The sequence below is a fragment of the Giraffa tippelskirchi genome, chromosome 4, assembly GCF_054371585.1.
Source record: "Giraffa tippelskirchi isolate mGirTip1 chromosome 4, T2T-mGirTip1v1.2.pri, whole genome shotgun sequence".
Classification (NCBI taxonomy): Eukaryota; Metazoa; Chordata; class Mammalia; order Artiodactyla; family Giraffidae; genus Giraffa; species Giraffa tippelskirchi.
In genome coordinates this window covers 18,067,304-18,087,965 of record NC_137278.1, presented here as the reverse complement: position 1 = coordinate 18,087,965, position 20,662 = coordinate 18,067,304, and the positions used below count along the sequence as shown (strand labels likewise).

The 20,662-nt window shown below is 47.7% G+C and overlaps 1 protein-coding gene across 11 annotated transcripts in view; it reads right to left on the bottom strand.

The window, feature by feature from the left end:
* Positions 1 to 20,662, bottom strand: part of ASAP2 (ArfGAP with SH3 domain, ankyrin repeat and PH domain 2) — a 154,141-nt gene that overhangs the window by 124,046 nt on the left and 9,433 nt on the right. The window lies entirely within an intron of this gene.

Genomic DNA, 20,662 nt, shown 5'->3' with positions numbered 1-20,662 from the left:
ACCACCAATATTTATTGCGACCCCAGTCATGTCTCCAGCTTTGTTCAGAGCACCAGGGAGCTGATGGCGAACAGAAACGAAGTCTCTGGACTTTTCCCGGTGGTCCAATGGTTAGGAATCCACCAGCCAATGCAGGGTACATGTTCAATTCCTGGTCTGGGAACTAAGGTCCCATGTGCCTCAGGGCAGCTAAGCTTATGCACCACAAAAATGGAAGCCTGTGCTCCTAGAGCCCAGGTGCTCTGCAACAAGAGAAGCCACCGATGGGAGGCCCGCGCACCGTAAGTAGAGAGTAGCCCCCACTCACGGCAACTACAGAAAACCCATGCGCAGCAGCAAAGATCCAACACAGCCAAAAATAAATAAGTAAAAATCAGAGAACAAGAAGCAAAGTCTCTGCGCCCATGGAGGGTCCAGAGTCACCCCAGTAGACATAGACAGTGATACACACAGGCATGACGCGTCAGACAGAGACAACTGCAAAGTAAGAGCATCACCGGGCTCCCCAAGGCAGGGCCTCCTGTGTCTTCTGCTCAGTGCTGGTGCACAGCTCCCCAGGATTACACGACAGTGAAGAGCGGTGCGTCCAGACAGGGAAGTCAGGAAGACGAGATACTTGAGCAACACGTGCAAAAAGACGTAGCAACTGCGTTACAGGAGGTACCTACCGTTACTTTAAGAAATGCCCCAATATAAATGTATGGCTCATCTTTTAGGGCTTGTGTATACAGAAGGCTCTACACTGAAGCATGGTGAATGACCGAGCAGGCCCAGGATACACTGACTGGTCCTGCAGGCCAGCTCTGGTTCAGGTAGTACCATCACCCCCACGAGAGATGGCAAGGAGTAGGAGCAGCACAACTACCCCAGAGTCATCAAAGGATCTAGAAAAAAACACCCTAACACAGGCAGTACTAGTCTTTCTCAGACCAGAATCTTTTGTCTGGGAGGATTCCTGTTCTTTGTATGAAAATCAACCCTAGTTCCCGGAATCTCTATTAATTACAATAATAACATCATCACCACCTGAGTACTGAATCCTGACCACAGCTGCACACTGGAAGAGGCATGTAACACGCACTATGACACCTGAGCCTCCTGATAGTCTGCAGTGAAAGAAAGTGAAAGGGAAGTCGCTCAGATGTGTCCGACTCTTTGTGACCCCAAGGACTGCAGCCCGCCAGGATGCATCCTCCATCCGTGGGATTCTCTAGGCAAGGATACTGGAGTGGGTTGCCATTTCCTTCTCCAGGGGATCTTCCCGACCCAGGAATTGAACCCGGGTCTCCCACACTGCAGACAGACTCTTTACTGTCTGAGCCACCAGGGAAGCCCGACAGTCTGCAGACTGGGAGACAGAGGAAACTGCCCCGGCCACACCTGCAATGAGAGGTAGAAGCTGACATCATTCCTGGGCCTGTATGTTTCATGTCTTGACCTTCTACATCACAGTCAAGTGTCCACTTGAAGTCCAGCTCCTTCTTCTTTCTCAAGACTGCCTTGGCTGTTCGGGGTCTTTTGTGTTTCCATACAAATTGTGAATCTTTTCGTTCCAGTTCTGTGAAAAATACCAATCCAAGAACATGGTGTATCTCTCCATCTGTTTGTGTCATCTTTGATTTCTTTCATCAGTGTCTTATAGTTTTCTGCATACAGGTCTTTTGTCTCTTTAGGCAGGTCTACTCCTAGGTATTTTATTCTTTTTGCTGCAGTGGTAAATGGGGCTGTTTCGTAATAACTTCTCTTTCTGATATTTTACTGTTATTGTAGAGGAAAGCAAGGGATTTCTGGGTATTAATTTTATATCCTGCAACTTCACTATATTCATTAATTAACTCTAGTAATTTTCTTAATCCTAATCTTAATGGCTTGTTAAAGCCTTATTAGCTTCAAATTCTTTAATGATGAACTTATATAAAAGTAAATTTTCCACTAATTTCCAAAAGCAAACTTCATATACATGTTTCATAAAAACTAACACACACAGACCACTTTTCATTTTGGGGAACAAAGTTGGCTGGCTATTTTTACCACATTATTTCCAGGTTATATCTCTCTGTCCCTTACAACTGGAGAAGGCAATGGCAACCCACTCCAGTACTCTTGCCTGGAAAATCCCATGGATGGAGGAGCCTAGTAGGCTGCAGTCCATGGGGTCGCTAAGAGTCAAACACAACTGAGCAACTTCACTTTTACTTTTCACTTTCATGCATTAGAAAAGGAAATGGCAACCCACTCCAGTTTCTTGTCTGGATAATCCCAGGGACGGGGGAGCCTGGTGGGCTGCCGTCTATGGGGTCGCACAGAGTCAGACATGACTGAAGCAACTTAGCAGCAGCAGCAGTCCCTTACAACTAGACTGTGAGCCTTGCAAGGTCCATGTTTATACAATTCTCAGCAATTAGCACCAGATACAATCAAATTGCTTGATGAGTAAATGAACAAGTGAATGAATGAATAAATACACACCAGACAGAGTCGGACATGACTGAAGCGACTTAGCAGCAGCAGTAGCAGCAGAGTGACCCACCTACCCATTCATTCTGCCTCCAATTACTCCATCTATAAACATAACAAGCTTCAGTTTCTCCAAGTGGACCCTACCTCCCTGAAAAATAGAGTATATCTTTGATTTTCCACCTAACTAGATCTTGAAAGTATTTTAATTAAAATTCATGTGCATGACACAGTAAGCAGATGCTTTTTAAAAAAATATCATTTCAACAGTTCCTTTTCTGATTTAGTCACATTTTCCATCTGAGTTCCTTTACCAACTGTGATTATAATTTGTGAACAAAAATGTGCATGGTAGAATTTTTCAAGGCTCACTGGGGCAAAACATTCCTGTTGATGGAAGTCAAAGTACAAACTTTTATTAATCCATGTGCCTTCTCTCCATTATACCTAAAGTCGTTACTGAGGGTAGGCCAGAATAAAGAAAATACACAAGGCCGCTTATGCATCTTGTATGAGCAAAAATTTGTTTTTTATATTACTGGGCCCATACCTAATGGTCTGAATGCATGTCAAGTCTCATCTGACAATCGTTACACAATCAAAAGCTGCCTCCCCAATATCATGCTGCCCTGCAGAGCGCAATTCTCCTCCATAAAAGAAGTAGGAAAAGAAAGAAAAGTTGAAACAGAAAAGGAAACAGAAAAACAAAAAAAAGATAAAAGATAATAAGATGGTGATCAGCTGTGAATCCTCTCTTTGAATCTACCCTGGAACTACAAGGAGACACAGGCGTTTGGATCCTCTCATAACAATGATCTTTGCTATTGTTGGTTAGTTGCTAAGTCGTGTCCAACTCTTTGTAACCCCATGGACTATAGCCAGCCAGGCTCCTCTGTCCATGCGATTTCCCAGGCAAGAATACTGGAGCGGGTTGCCAATGCCCTCCTCCAGAGGATCTTCCCCACCCAGGGAACAAACCCGTATCTCCTGCACTGTAGGTGGATTCTTTACCACTGAGCCACTGGGGAAGGCCAACAGTGATCTAGCCACCAGCTACTCTCTCCAAAGGCTTCAAACAGAAGGCTCAGAAAACAGAAGCCAGGCTCCGTTCAACACAAGATGTTCATTCCAGGTCAAGCTGCAAGACCGTCAAGCACCCATCACCACCAGATGGGACACAGCTGCTACAGAGCTGGGACTGGTCACCATCTGTAGCATCCAACCTCCCAAGATCTGATCCTCCCAGAAGGAAAGACTTAGAAAAGCAGATCTCCAGAAGTTACCGTAAAACCTTAGTGCATTGATTCAGCAAACATATTTACCTTGCCTGACCCATGTGCTGGCACTGGGTTACGTGCTGGAAGAGCACTTGACAGTCTCAACCAGGGACGGAGCCTGTGCTTCCCAAGATCCAGGCCAGAGCAGATTTTCTTTGTAAACCACCAAAACAGGCTCCCATGAGATCCCAGCCCAAACAGAATGCCCATCACTACTGTCTGGCCAAAAAAATAACGTTCATTCCAGCACAGAGCACAGACCTCTCACCTCACTTCCAAGACAGGAAACACACACACACTAAACACCTGTGAAATACCCATTGTACCTTCATCTCCTTTGTTTCATACGAAGAAACCAGGGCCAAACAAGATAAACCACCTTGCCCAGAAGTACAGAGCTAACAGCAGAATCAGGCTTAAAATTCACAGGTGTCTGTCCAGTAACAAAGTTCTCGATCTATCTAATAGGCAGCCTGAAACATTAAACTTATTTGGACCCGAACACATGCCACCAGGGAATCCTGTGTCTGCCAGCCCTCAACCCTGTTTGTGCCTGTTGAGCTCATTCTTTGAGGCCTTTCTCTCGTCTCCCTTTCCGTGTTTTAGCAGGGTGTCTGGCATGATGTAGGTGCTTAGTAAATGTTGACTGTGTCCACAATGGGAAAATTATGGGACACTTTCCTGTGAAGGCATGAGCATTTACTTAAATCAGTTTCATTTTCAAGTACGTATGTATATAGCCAACTCCAACTGTGTATAAGGAACTCATAATCAAACCGTAGCTTAGCATACAGTGGCAATAGGTGACGGCTTACCGGAAAACCTTTCACTGAAAACTATTAGGCAAGTAAAGAATGTTTTACATGCCAACAGTTCAACCCAAATTCTATAGTATCAACATCGCTGCTTAATACTGATAAAATATGCTCCTGGACACATGCTGACAGAGACATAGAAAAACAAAGTTACGTTTACGAAAGAGGGAAAAGGGGTGGAGGAGGGATGAAGTAGAAGTTTGGGACTAGCAGATATACAAACTACTATATACAGAATAGATAAACAAGGTCCTACTGTATAGCACAGAGAATTATATTCAATATCTTGTAATAAACCATAATGGAAGAGAAAAAAATAAAAAAATGAAGTACAGCTAATCTTCAAATCCCAATATGACACAAAATCTGTGCTTACCCTACACATAAGGCTTCCATACCAAAGGGTAGTCACAGCATTAAAAATGTAATAGAACTCACCACTTTTTAACAAGCTAAAAAAGGAAAACCATATGGTCATTTCAATCGATGCAGAAAAAGCATCTGACAAAATTAAACACCCATTCATGTCGGAAAATCCTCAACAAACTAGAAATAGAAGAGAACCTGATAATGGGCTTACAGAAGACACCTATGGCTATGTCATGTTTTACAGTGAAAGAATGAATGCTTTCCCCTTAAGATCAGGAACGAGGCAAAGATGTCCACCACCACCACCACCCCCCCCCCGCCATGACGGCTTGACATTGTACCGAAGCACCCTGGAGTGCAGTAAAGCAGGAAAAAAATAAGACAAACAGTAAAGGAAGAGGGTAACACTTGTTATTCACAGATGACGTGATCATCTGTGCAGAAAATGCTAAGAAACCTACAAAAAAGCTACAAGAACCACCAATACGTTAGTCTGAAACAGGAGGAAACTTTTGGGGAGGGGATAGAAGTTGTTTTACATTGTAATTGTGGTGACGATTACACGACTATCTGTCAGCGTTCACTGAATTGTACTCTTAAAGGTGGTACATTTTACTACATGTAAATCACATCACGATAAAGCTGACCACAACAGGAAACACTCGGCCACTCCTCGCTTGCAGGCTGCAGGCCTGCACCCTCCTCCCCAATGGGACACAACACTGTACTTACAAGACCTGAAATGCTTCAAGCTCTGCAGTTTCCCTGCCTCAAGGGGGGATTTCTGACTTATAAATCAGAAAAGGCTCTTGAGAAAGACACTTTTAAGTAACACAGGGATAAAACAACTTCCACACGAGGGCAAACGTGATCAGGACTCTCTGCCGTCTGGTGGGACACAGCTTTAGAAGGGGACTGAGCGTGGCTGCTTGGAGGATGGGTGTTGACAAAGACCTGGAACGTCAGGACCCAAACGGTTCGCATCTCCAGGGGCCCCAGTCTAGCTCTCTGGTGTCACAGGCAAGCAGACGGAGGCTCCAAACAGAGGAGGAGTGACTAGCCCAAGAGAACACAGAAGTTTCTACCGAAGACCAGATGGAGAGGAGTTTATGTTTTAAAGATGGAACAAACACAAAGCTGCACTGTGTAACTTGAACCTGCAGTTTGTGTGCACCGTCAGTAGACAGTACGTGTGAAAGACCACTAAGTAGCCCATCCAGGAGCAATACCAGGAGTGCTGGAACCTGGATTCGAACCCAGGGTCAGAGGTAAGGGCCACCCACTCACCACTGCCCAGTCGCAGGATAAGGAAAAAAAAACACAGAGAACACAAGACAGCCACGCAAGACACCATCCGGGCTCCATGCCTGCCACGGAACTGCACACGTGGGACCACAAGGTAGACACAGGATGCCATACCCTAACCGGGACCTCCTCGGCCTTACCGCTTGCTTTCACCTGGGAATAGGTGTAAGACCCCTTTCAAACTCGATCTGACCGTCCACCTGTTCTCAGGACAACCACTCCTCAAGTCAAAGGCAGAATGCTGGGTGCCTGCCTACTTTGTGTGCCACGTGCTCTTCACCAGAAGATCAAGACTGGCTCCCATCCCTCCTGGAGGCTCAGAATCCAGCGTTCCAGTCACACAGCGGACAGACCTATCGGGGACTTCCTGAACAGCAGAAGGAAGCAGAAGCATCCTCATCTTTCCAAAGACATCGCCTTTCAATCCAAAATTCACAGTAAAGTAAGAAAGGTCTCAATCTAGCCCCAAGACATGACGCTTGGTTAAGGTTTCTCCGTTTTCACGTTTGAAAAGCCAAAGCCAGAAAGCAACATTAACGATCAAAGCATGTACAAAACAGGGATTTTCCCCCCTTTCTTTTTTTAAGAAGATTCTACCCATGCAAGCCAGAAATTTGGGTGTTTTCCTGACTTCCCACCCCTCCCTCAGCCCCCGCAGCCAAGAGGTCACTGAGACTTGTCCCTCTTGTCTGTTTCCTCCCCATCCCCTGGCTCCAGCCCACGCTCAGACCTCATCCTCTTCTTTCACCAGCCTCTCCCTGGCCGGCCAGCCTGTCTCCCTGCTTCCAGCCTCAGAGGGCTCTTTCTGACTCAGACCTTGCCCTGTCCCTGTCCTTTCGCTCAAAAGCTGGCCACACCTCCCTACACAAACAGGATAAAGTCTAAGCTCTTCAGCTTAAGGCAGAACTTTAAATGAGAGATAAATCAGAAGTCAACACATTCTCAGAAGCAAATAAACACTTTATCTGACACAGGAAAGGAGAAAGAAAAGCAAGAGGAAAAAGGATTTTAATTCTGCTGGAAATAAATTATAATTCCAAATTTTACAGGCAGGGCATTTAAAAAAAAGCAAAATGTATCATGTAACTCTCATAGCTACATATACATACACAATAATGGGGTAATGGGTTGCCTTTTTTTTTTTATTCTATCGCTCTTTATGCTTCCCTTTACCTCTCTAGTGAAAAGTCTTCCTATTTTTACAGATACTGAATTAAGATTTTTTAAGTGCAGATAATTATAAAAGTAAATGAAATGCAAGCTCTTTATATCAGTACTAAGGCAGTTTTAATTTTATTAATCTTCATATCATAAAAGTAAGGTATCAAACTATACCCCAAAGGAGGTCATTTAGTATTCTGCACAGCACAAGGTTAAAGGACAGAAAGAATAACACAGGGAGAAATGAGAACATGCCAGGAGTTTAAGAGGATCAGCACTTTAATGCAATCCTTTGAAGGTCTTGATCGACTTAATACATCCGAGTGCCCTGAAATCATGATCTTCACTTCACAGCACTTGATTAAGCTTGAGCTTATGAGAATTCCTAAACTGTCTTCATCCTGTCCCAATTTAAGAAGAAACTCAGGCCCACCAAGACTCTCCCTCATCTCACCAGGGAAGCAAGAGCCACCAGGGGCACAGAGAGCTGCCCCCTGGGCCCCCTAAGCCTCCCAGGACTTAACAACCTTTCAGCCCTGCAGTTCTGGGCGCAGCACTCATAATACCCAGGAGCCGCCCTGTGCACTGGAGGGGGTTCAGGAGCATCCCTGACCTCCACCCACTGGACACCAGCAGCGCCCCTCCCCTCCCCCAGCTGAAGCCATCCAGCACGTCTCTAGATGTTGCCAAAAGTCCCCTAGGAGGCAAACCTGCCCAGGCTGAGCAGCTCTGTGCCAGCCTAATCCGACCACCCTCACCGTTCACGGGAGGGCATCATCAGCCCCCATTCTGCACCCCATGCCGGGTACCCCACCACCACGGCCACCCTCGGGGTTCAGAGTCTCTGACAAAACAGCCTGACTGGCTCCTCACACATTGCCACCAGCCCCTGGGTCCAGCCGCACATCACAGCGGCCAGCCCCTCCCACACCAGTGCCCACTCCTCCCATCTAAACCCAGCCAGCCCCCCAACTCTGGCCCTCTCCACAGCTCAAGTTCAGCCTCTCCTATTATTTTTTTTGTATTATTTCACCACCTAATGTATTGAGCTCTCCAATCAGCCTGCCAGAAGGCCTCGGGCCATACAGAAGACAGCCGCTTCGTGATGATTTAAAACATCCGGCCTCTGTTAGAAGGAGGAAGGCCAATAATAAAAAAAAAAACCGGAATAGCAGCAGTTCATGGTAAAATCAGACTATCCAAAGGAAGGGCCGGCTGACGGCACACTGTGTGTGCTCTGTCTGCCCTGAGAGGCTGTCCCCATTTCTCTAATTCTCTCAACAACGTTCTGCAAGGAACTTGGTCCAGGGCACCCGGCACAGGCTCCACCACGGCCTCCCTGGTGGACAAGAAGTCGGGCCATCCACTTGGTTCAAAAGGTCACCTGATGCAGTCAGGTGCAAACTCCAGGCCCCGTATCTAATTCCATTAATTCCGTCTTCAGTCACCCTGCAGCCAGCCACACATAGGTCCCTGCCTACAACACAAGGAGGGAGATTCCAGCGGGCACAATCAGGACAAGGCATTGAAACCCCACATGTGGAGAAGTTCAGACGGGTACATGGCAGGGAGGGCTCTCTGGAGGAAGCAGAAAAGCAGAGCTGTCTGGTGCCCGCACCATTCATCACGGCGTGCACCCTTCACAACGTCCCAAAATGCCTCCCCCAGGACTTCCCCAAACAGGATGTGCTCCATCAGTGAGTCATGAAAAATAGGGTATTTCTAGAAATCCACTGGAAGGAAGGTGTGGGAGAAAACCTCCAAAGAGAGGGAACACAAAGACAATATGCAAAGCTAATTAAGCATTCACAAGGCCGGAAGTGGGCCCTGCTGGCCCCACCGTTGCTGGTCAGCCTTCCTCTCACTCCTTCTGCTCAACTAAAGAGTCCAATCCTCTGGTTCCTCCCAAGAGACCACCTCTCCTCCACCCTGTGGGATCTTTCATCTAGTCCAACCCTGGGCTTGGTAACAGATTAGAGCCCCAGTTAGCTCCAGGAGCTAATCAAATGGGACGGCGCCTGCCGTACTGATGGTCAGTGCCCGGGGGTGTCAAGTCTGTCCTCCATCTAAGGCCTCCCAGGGCCCCACAGGAAGACATCTCTGTTATCAGTGCTCTTCGAGGACACTTAACACACGTTACTTTCCATGAGTATAATTTGTGTACCATCTTATCTCCCTCCGCCAGGCTGGAGTAGCAGCGCCAGCTGCCACAAACCCTCACCACGCAACAGGCTGAGTGTTCTACAGGGGTTTTCTCACACCAATCTTGCACCCAGGCAGCGTTATGACCAGTTCTTCCATTGTATGGATTTAGGAAGCTCAAGCTTGTTAGGAAGCTGGGAGGCAACAGAGTGTCATGACAAGAAGCATGGACTCAAAAGTCAGAGTATCTGGGGTGGAGATTGCAGCTTTGTGAGTGCCTAGCTCAATGATCTTAGGAAAGGGACCTAATCTCTGTGCCCCAGTTCCCTCCTCTTTAAACGTGGGGATGACAACAGTACCTACTACCCACACGGCTGTTGTAAGGACTAAATAGGTTTAACACATGCATTAACTGGTGAAATCAGTGGTGGAGTCCAGGTCCAAGTGGCTTCAAAGCAGAGGCTCTAATCACTGCACAGGCTCAGGGATAACATAAGCTCCTCCTAGGCACGAACCACATCTCATCCATCTCATCATTCCTGCAAAACTACGGGTCCCAGGCCACCGTAAGTGTCGTGTTACTAAGAGAGGGAAATCTGAAAAATTCATATGGTTTCTCTGAAAAGAGCTTATCAACGGTAAAAAAACTACCAGTTCAAAAAGCAGACTAGCATCTCATCACGGTAACCCTGTAATTCTGGCAACCATTCTGAGAATGTTTATTTTGGAGGCCTTAACATTAACAAATAAATAAATTTCCATAAGGCAACAGTCCAAACCAGAAAATAGGGTGAGACAGGACAGGTGGTAACCATTGCTTCTCAATTCCTTCACCATCTGATAGACTCTTCAAAGTCCCAACTTAATACCAGCCTTTGTCATCATTGTCACATAGACATCAGATTGCTGTCACCAAAGCAACCCTAGAGGTGAACCTTCAGCTCTCTTGGACAATAATTAATTGACTCACAGTTTTAAAGCCGTGTCTGTGAATTACTCCAAACTACTTTGGATCCACTGAGTAAAAGAAATAAGGAGCCGCACTCTCCACTCCTACTAAGCAGCAATCTAAAAACATACACGGAATCCCAGAGCCTGTCTGGAGATGGATACAGAGCGAGGCTGGGCACATGTCTAACCCTGGATCTGAACCCCCGCAGGCAAGCAGCAGCCTCAAGCCCTGTGGAACTGAGCCACTCAAACATGCTCTTACTTTTCCAGGGATCTACCCTCTAAGAATCAAGTGTCTTCGCTATAGCCAGAAAAACAAGATTTCTTTGGGGAGGAGCAGGGAGCCCTACCACACAGATTCCAAGATCCTAGTTTCCCCTCCAAGGGATCAAACCCCGGCCCTCGGCTTGGCAAAGTCCCAACCACTGGACCGCCAAAGAATTCCCGAGAAACAAGATTTCCATGAACCAACAGCACAGCGCTCCTGGATCACGTGTTTCACCTCCTGCAATCCAAATTGTATTTGCTGGCCAGTTTTATTCATTCAACAAATGTGCACTATTAATGGACTGTGTGCCACGCACAGGGAACAATTCTGGGTGCTGGAGATGCATCATTAACTGAGAGAGCCAGGAATCCCTGCCCCCATGGAGCTGATGATCTAATGGAAGGAAGAGGGAATTAGAAAATAAATTAAAACTATGACAACTAAGCAAGTTATGTCCTAGGTTATGAGGCGCTAAGAGCTGTGTGGGACAAGAGATGGTCGGGGGGCTGGCAGCAGGGAGCTAGTTTAAATGGTGGTCAGGGTAGGACGTCAAGAAGGTGATGTTTATTTAAAAGAGGTAAGAGGGTGAACCGTGCGGATGAGCAGTGAGGAGAGAAGATGGTTCTGGGCAGAATGAACGGTGGGGAAAGGTTCGGAAGTAGCATCCCCAGCGTGGGGTGGGGGAGCAGGGTGGCCGGGTTGGGTCAGGAAGACAACACAGGGTCCCTCATCAAGGGACTTTCACTCTAAGAAAAATGAGGGAGATGCTGACCAAGCACCAGCAACAGTAACTCCTTCGCCAAATCACACCTGGTGACTGGCACGTACTCAGCAGACGGAAAGCCTGCTTTGTGACTCAAACACACGTTTATATGAAGCCCAGGCTGCGACCACACCAGATGCCCCTCAGTTCAGTTCAGTCGCTCAGTTGTGTCCAACTCTTTGCGACCCCATGGACTGCAGCACGCCAGGCTTCCCTGTCCATCACCAACTCCCAGAGTTTACTCAAACTCATGTCCATTGAGTCGGCGACGTCATCCAAAAGGGGCTCAGAGTTAGAACTGACTCCACACACATCCCAGAGCAAGAGGAGGCAGTGAGGAAAAGGGGATCACAGGTCAAATCACGGAGCCTGAGAGACCAGTCTGGAGACAAGGGGAGACTGTCACCTGCCTCCTGGAAGTGGCGAGTCCTGGCTGGAGGGAAAGGAGGTACAGAGTCACACCAGAAAAATCCTTCCAGCAGACGAATGCCGCCCACCTGCCCTGCGGCTGGAAGAGGAGTTCCTCCCGCCAGACTGGTATATAAGAGGAAACAGGAAGTCAGAGGCTCAGGAAAGTGACCCACAACCACAGAGCAACCTGATCTCCTCTTTGAAAACGCGTAGGTGATTGTGCTGTCAGGAGGCAGGAAGCTGACCTGTCCCCCGCCACTGGACCTAGCCAAGGACCCACCCCCCTACCTCTGCACACAATGCCCGGGCCCCACAAAACCCTGTGGTCCTCTGGTCGGAGCACTGGACAGCCAGGCCTCACGGACCCCATGGTCCACACTCGGAGTGTGGACAGCTGGGCCCCCACAAACCCCGTGGTCCACATTTGGAGTGCAGACAGCCAGACTCCACACGGAGATCATTTTGCCCCTGCCACAGAGATGCCACTGCCTTCTCCACGTTCTAGTCAACACCCTGGTATATCTGCCTGATCTGATTCAAAGGATTCTTCCATTGATTATGAAATGCAGATGCTTTCCTGGTAATCGACCCTCAAATAGGGAGGAAAACCTACTCTCCTTCTCCCATACCTGCCCTCGCTCCCAGCCTAGATGGGAAACAAGAAACATCCTCTTCACGCAGTAGCTCAGGAGACATGGGGACTATATTTAGCATCCTGGTTCTTGGCAGAACCCAGGTCGGTGTGCGGAAGCCGCTCTCCTTCCCTGCCACCCCTCCCCTTCACGAGGCTGTGTCTACCCAGGGAGAGCGCCCCACAATCTGGTTGTAGGACTGCCCTCTGGGGAATTGGTCCCAGCACAGATTTTTCTTGCTTGTGCTAGAGATGTCACAGGGCCAGGGCTCAGCCCACGGCTGCTGTTAAGACTTCTGCATGGGCAAACCCACTCGCTGGGGTCAGGGCTGACCCAGGCTCACAGCATCAGGCTCATCTGGGTGGTAGCGGCAGGATACCACTCACCATCACTTCTCCGCTGGGTCCCCTATAAGAAGACCCTGAGCAAGCAAGCCTATTGGCTCTCACAGGATGTATGAGTGACTTGGCGTTGCCATAGCAACTGCCTCTGCATCTTATTGTATTTATCAAACCATACTGTAATTGTTTGTTTACGCATCTGTTTACACAGATGAACCATGTGAAACTGTGAACGCCTAGAAATCCAGGATGTTCTTCACCCACATGAGTAAACGCCTAGTGCTGGAACGGGCCAGGGAGACCTTCAATGAATGATGGGGGAAAAAAGCAAACACAACCATCTCCTCTTGCAGAAATCCCCTCTATTGCAGAAATCCCCTCTATTGCAGAAATCATAAAGCTGCTCTCAACCAATGCCTTCCCATCCTCGTAGAGCAAGGCTAGGACTCTCTACTCCACATGCTCACTTCTCTCCCAGCCACATGGACAAAGAGTCCAACACTGCCCCGCCCCAAGCGAGAGAATCACCCACTGGGCACAGCCCTCCAGAGCCCTGCGATGTTTTATCTTTCTGCACGCAACCAGTCTTCCCCCTTGGGCTCAGGTACTTAGTCCCCATTCTAGAAGAGTCTCACCTCCTGCTATCATTCATTCTCATTTACTCAGCAAATATCCCAGAGGGCTCTTTTGTGCATTAGACTTTGTTGCAAGCTACCTAATGCCTGATTATGCTTCCAGATCTAGCAACGGTTCAGCTCCCGCAGGAAGTACACTGGCCACCAGCCTCTCCCGCCAGGCTAGCGGCATGGTCGGGAGGGCAGGGACATCTATCTACCAGGCAGCTTGCCTCAGCGCCCGGCTCAGCGAGCGTGGGCACACGGTCCTCAGGCAGGTTAACTGCCAGATGGGAAGACACCGCTGTCAGGGCTCAGGGGAGAGCAGAGGTGAAGACAGCAGGAGCAGGGCTAATACCGCTGTCATGACCACTGCGTAAAGCACGGCACAGTGCCAACGTCCCCACCAGGGCTGAGCGGGGTTCACCAGGCACATGGGGCCCGATCCCCACCAACTCTATTGATGGAACCCTTCTCAAACCTGTCTGGATTCTCTGTCCCTGAATTTGAGATGTAATGTAATTGCCAGGAGGAGAAAAGAAGGACTCAATGTTAAAAAGGAAAAGATAACTTTCTTCCCAAAGCAGTCCCTTGTCTCAGCGCCATGCCCCCCCCAGCAAACTGAACTAAAACCCCTCTTCTCTACTGAGTCATTGCACTACCCTGACCATCCACTTTCACCCTGCCCTCAATCAGGGCATTTCCACATAGAGAGAAGACAGTCAAGGCCTTTAGGAGAAAGGCACGCACTCACTCACTCCGGAAGATGTGGAATCTTCCATCTCTGGTGCGACAGCCCCACAGCCGGCTTTGGAGCTGCTGGAAATGTCACAGAAATTCAGCAGGAATTGTACTTCACCATTGTGACGATAAAACAAAAATTTCAGTTATATAACACTATTGAGAAACAGTATCATTCATAATGTCTTTGTCAACCAAGCAGCATAAATTTACATGCATTAGGTATCAATAGAAATCATTTGCATTTGGGCATGCCAACTCATATACACATTCTGTTGTCCCCTGGGAGTCTGAGAAACTCAGTGTTCAAATGGCACCATCGTTGTCGCCTGTCTGTGTGACAACCAGATGGAAAGAGACCATTCATTTGTCGATCACAGATCAGCTCCACTCAGGAGGAAGGGCGCTGCTTACTTGTCAAGCATAACAAAAATACACCCTCTAGCAGCCCCTAAATGGGCCCAGTTCTCCTTCAGCCACCAAAGTGACCTTCCCCAAAGAAAGAGATCTAAAGTCAAATATCAGAACCTCAACAAAAAGGACTGAGAAAACTGTGCAAATGTGGAATATGATTATAGACCCAAAGACTGGGTACCACATAGCTACCACCTAAAACCCTCTCTCTCTTCTCAAGGATAACCAAGTAGAGTGGGCAGCACATAAAAAAAAAGAAATATGCAATGTAACTAGAATACTCACTATGACACACGAGAGAAACATATTTTTAACACTGAAGACGATATGCTTCTCTCAAAAGACACTTCATTCCAATGATGAATAATTCAAGATTGATGACATCTCCAAGGTTACAGGGCCAAAAAGTACCTCCTGTTACAGACAAGGCTGGAGTTATGCCTTACAGTACCACTCAGCTCTTAAAACCTTGTATTTAAATACCCCCCCATGGAATTTAAATTATAATTACACCTACACTCAATGCTATCTGGGCTTCCCTCTCCAATCTTTCTGCTATTAGCTGCTTATTATGAATAAACAGTATCTTTTCCTGGAACAGCTAATACCACTAGTATTAATAGTAACAGGTACTATTAGCTCTCTTCTGACATAAGGTGCAAATATTTCTAAATTATCTGTCCTCTCTAGCCATTTCTAAAGACAGTAACAGCAAATGATACATGTACATCATTCTGAATCTCTTTTAAAATAGACTGAACGAAGAAGCTTCTAAGCATATAGAATCTGTGCATAAATACTGTACCGATATCTTTTTTTTTAACTTGATAAAACGATAACTGAGCAGGTACTCGGTTGCTCTGGGAAACAGAAAGATCCTTCAGTGACAAGAGCTGTGAGATCTGGGCTCAATTCTCAGGGCTACCACTGACTGTCTTCTTTTATGAAGCCACGAGACGCCTGGGAGGCTGTTTTCTCAGTTGTAAAATGGGCATAAAACGTGTCTGGCCCAAACCGTGTTTTGAAAAACAGTCAAGTTTAAATAAAAATATAAGCATATTATTTAAAAAAAAAAAAGAGCTCCTGCTCTCAGGAGTCTGCAGTTTGGTTTCAGGAAACGAGAACACAAACGCAGGAAGCAGGTCGACGGTGGGAACGCACGCCTGCTTCAGGCAAGTCACCCCCTGACCGCTCCTGCGGGCGGGCCTGGGGTCGGCTCCCGCAGGACTCGGGGTGCAGAACACCAGGTCCCCCTTCCGAGGGCCCCCCCACAACGAAGGGCTGACCCTCTCCCCCCGCCCTCCTCGCCTGCCACACCAGATGGGCTGCCTGAAGCCCAGCCCTGCTCACTTCACCCCTCTACTAAAAGCTGTGTTTTCCTGCAGCCTGGGGCAGAGAAGGTGCTTCCACAGGGAGAAGACTGCTCAGGGTGCTTGTGTGACACACAGACCACTGGACTCGGCCAAAGGCTCCACACACCCCAGCACTCCGCACACTTAGTCCAGACTCTCTACACTCACAACCCATCAGCGTACCTCGGGGCACAAGCACTTGCTGTAAAGGGCCCCACAGGAAGTATTTCAGGCTTTGCAGGCCACATCCACACAGTCTCTGTTGTACAGTCTTCAGATTTGGGTTTGTTTTTTAATAATTCTTTTTAAAGTGCAAATACCATTTTCATTTTAGTTTACTTTGGTTTTTTAGTTTTTTTTTTTTTTGCAAACAAAAACAGGGTGGACTGTAGCTTGCCATCCTCTGTTCGGACCAAACAGGGACAACTCTGAGGACCCCGAACCCTCAGACAAGCGACCCCCCCCCCCCCGTGTCCTCCCTGATGAGATTCCCGCCCTGCGGAAGCGAGTGAGCACCAAGGAGGGAAGCACGGGCCCCTCTCAGCACACACAGAGGACCCACAGCTGCTGTGGTCCACCACACTGCACGTGGCACACTTCATGTCAAGCATGAGACATCCTAGGTCTGCCCCAATGATGGATGGATGGATGGATGGATGGATGGACAGACGGACAGACAGATGGATGCCTCAATCCACCACTGACGGATGGATCAACCAAACCCTGAATCAATGGACGGACAGATTCATCCAAAAGTGAGTCAGAGTAACTGCTTTAAGATTTCAGAGAAGGGCTCCCCTGGTGCCTCAGTGGTGAAGAATCTGCCTGCCAATTTGATTCCTGATCCGGAGCAGTTAAGTCCATGCAGCACAACTACTGAGCCTGGAGTCGAAACTACTGAAGCCCACGGGCCCTACAGCCCTTGCTCCACAACAAGAGAAGCTCCCAAAAGGAGAAACTCACACATTACAACTAGAGTAGCCCCCACGTGCCACAACTAGAGAAAATCCCACACAGCAACAAAGACCCAGCAGAGCCAAAAAATAAAATAAAATTTAAAAATTATTTTTAAAAAAGAGAAGAAAGTTCTGATAGACGAGGGGTGTTAGGGAAGGTTTTACAGAATAAAAGATGTTTTTCAATGAAGAAAGTCGATATCAGGGTGTTTTAGAGAGAGGATATTTCAGTAATTCTTATAGAGATTTACCTGTTTCAAAGGATAACATGACAATCTTGATTGTGCAAATCAAAACAAATTTATTTCTAAAAATACTGCAAGCCATTTGAAGGTCAAGATAGAAAATCACAAAAACAAAGATTACCCGAGCCTTCACACTCAATAGACAATTTCTGAGAACCATGGGCTGGGAACCACCAGGACTCCGAGGATTCAAAGAGAAGGGACACTTAACCTGAGGCACTCTCAGGGTCTGGCAGGAGGGTCCAACAGGAAAACTAAGAGCAGGCCTAACTGTGGATTCCGAAGCTCCCTTGACCCTGAGAAGGAAATGCCAAGAGACTCTGAGGTCTGACAGCAAACCGCATGCTCCTTAACAGCAGCCATCTAACAGCTCTGAGGGTTGTCCTCATGAAAGCCTGCGTGACCCAGAAACCGATTCCATGTCATTCTGCCATGGTCCAAACCCCATCCTGAAAGATGTCCTAAATGCCGCATTCAGACCAACACCAAAGGAAGGAGTTGTTCCACATAAGTGAATTTTCTCAGTGAACTAAAAGTCATCAAAATTACACAGTAAAGCTCAAAAACCATCCTCGTGCAAACTCCCCTCAATGGATCACATGCCTCCCTGCCCATCAGGGCAGAGAGCACCGACTGGAACTCTTGTTAGACCTGCTGCTGAGCGGGGAGAGACCTCGGGGATCCCTGGAAAAGGGGTAGCCCTACACTCTGAGTGAGTCCAGTGTTCTCTCTTCCTCCCTTCCACTGATCTCAGCTGTTGAGCACTGTTCCCTATTATTTCTATTTCACTACCTGGCCTTTTCGAGAACCCTGAGGATGACCCTGACCTACAGAGAAACAAGATGGGTGTTCCAGCAGCTACCGACAACAGCTTTTTCTTCTGTTTACCTTCTAACACACGTCTACCACTGGCTTTAATTATTCAACCTAACAGTATGTTTTCCTTGGGAAAACCAGTAACAAATTCCTGAAACACTCATCTGCTGACATTGCTACTCCCTAAACCAAAACCTAACCAACTGTCAGAACACTCTACCAGCTTGCAGTGCATCAGGGGCAGGAATAAAGCCCCGAATGCGACACCCCAGGCCTCACTGGCTTTGTGCACAGATGCTCAGGGATGCAAGGAGGTTCATAAATTAAAAAGAGCAAATAAAACAGAAGCCCTTAAGAGACTTCACATTAGCTATGACTAAAGCAACTGTGTCATAAGATCAATCAAACCTTTACTTTGCCCTGGCCATAAAGAAGAAGACGGTGCACTTCAAAAAATTAAGCTCCTTCTACACTGTTACAGAAGACAATAAATCATTTTTAAAAGACCGAACAATAAACCCAGTTCCTGGAAAACTGAGAGGAGGCGGGGTGGTAGGAAAGGAGGCCACCGTGAAATGTCATCACCAAAGAGCAGCTCCCCAGAAAAGAAAGCCGCAGACTGAAACCCCAAACTAAATCTTCCCTTGTGCATCCCCTCTGGCTGGAAAATCCCCTTTAAAAAGGACGTACAGGGCCTGAGGGTCTGGAAATGCACCAAAGGAGTGCAAACAAGAGAAGGCAGGAGAAAAAAGAAGGGAGGTGAGAATTTTCAGCTTTGGACACTGCCTAGTCGGCAGCATCAGCAACCTGGTCTCCAAGGAAAAGAAACCATAGCGTGGAGAAGGGAAGGGAAGGGAGATGGAGGAGGTGGGGAGCCTTCTGCCTCCTTTCCATTTCCGCCGTGTACCACCCTGCCTGGTATCTCTTCCCCATGAGAAAAGCCTGTGGCCTGGCAAGCTACTACAAGGGCAAACAAAAGCTGCAGGTTCTGACAACCCAACAGTCCAAGGAGTAAACACACCTCATTCCTACTGGCCACAAAAGAAAAACCCACAAGAGAATTTACAAGATGAGAAGAAAACCAGGAAGCTCAACAGTTACCTTTGGTCAAGAAGTGAGGGGTCTCCACCGTGAACAGGTCAAGGTGATACTCATAGAAAGAAGCAGCCAAAAGGCCAGGATAACCAGGAAAAACAATGGACCATTCTGAGCTCGCTGCTGCAGAGACAGACAAGGCCTGGCCCTGGACTGAAAAACTCCCAGGTACCACGGCACATCCAGCCGAATGAGGCACGTTATCTGCAACCAGGCGATCAACAGTTACACTCCTGCTAACAGACTCTGCAATCAGAGACCACATGGGCAAGACCTGCTTCTTTTCACCCGAAAAGCCAGGCACAACAGAGCTGTAATCAAGAGACCAAGGCGTGCACCTGGAAAGACCCTTCACTGTGAGACCGGATGGCAAAGTACAGAGAGCCCCATTTGTCCCAGACCAACTAGTGATGCACCCAAAGAAATTCCAGCCTCTGGGCCAACCACCTTATCGACTCCAGTGGTATTCTGGGGGAGGGAATGTTTAATGGGGGAGTAGAGAAAGGGATATTTTCACCCCTAACCTCTTGAAAGGTATGGATTTGGATGGCCAAGAGAAGGAAAAGGAAAGAAGGCAAGAGGCAGGTGAACTGTGTTGCAGACAATGTTAAGAAACATCTCATCCACCCTCCACTTTACAACTGAGGCCGGACCAGTGAAATCAGCTGCCCAAGGCCCAACATCAGGAGAGCTATCAGATCAGGGCTAGCAGAGGAACAGACACAGAACAGGGACTGAACACTCTCCCTTCCCCTCAGAATCTCCCCAGAGTTCCCTGACTGCCAGCAGGGTACTCAATCTGCCAGACAAGTCACATCTGTGACCCTGCAGGGGTCACTTGCCAAGCACACATCTGCTGACTCCAGCGGGACACTGCATGGACTGGTCACTATCTACGTGGCTCTGGAGTCCTCTACAAGCAGCTGTGACAGTGTCCTCAGCTCTGGGGGTAGGGGGATGTGTCCTTCTAACTCACTCCAAAGCAGGCAAGGCCACTTAAAAAACACCTCTGAGGTGAAGCACCTCCCCAAGGGTTAGAGTCTGATAACCCTGCCCAGGTGACCTCACCTCGACAGCATCGACAGTGGGGACCCACCTGCAGAAGGTGGACAACTATCAACCTGCACGATTGAAGCCCAGAGAAACACCTAAAGAGGGATCTTTACCGGCAACAGAGATGCCAGCAGGAGACCATCAGGGAGGCATTAAAGGACCAACAGGAAAACAGTCTTAAGCACACAGGCTGATCTCAGCGTGGCTGGGGTTCCTGATTCCATCATCTGCTAACTGTGGGGCAGGCTGGCTACCTGCAGTCATGGCACCAGTCTGAGCTTCGGTGTCTTCAACTATAAAACAGAGGTAACAGGATCTACACCAGACAAGCCAAGTGAAAGGATTCAAGCATCAAAAACTTCCATTTAAAACACAGCACAGCCCTTAACACAGAATTAGGGCTCAAAGAAATGTCAGCCATTGGTGTTAAAAAATTAAAACAACAACAAAAAACTCTACTAAGATTGTGATTTCTAGGACACTA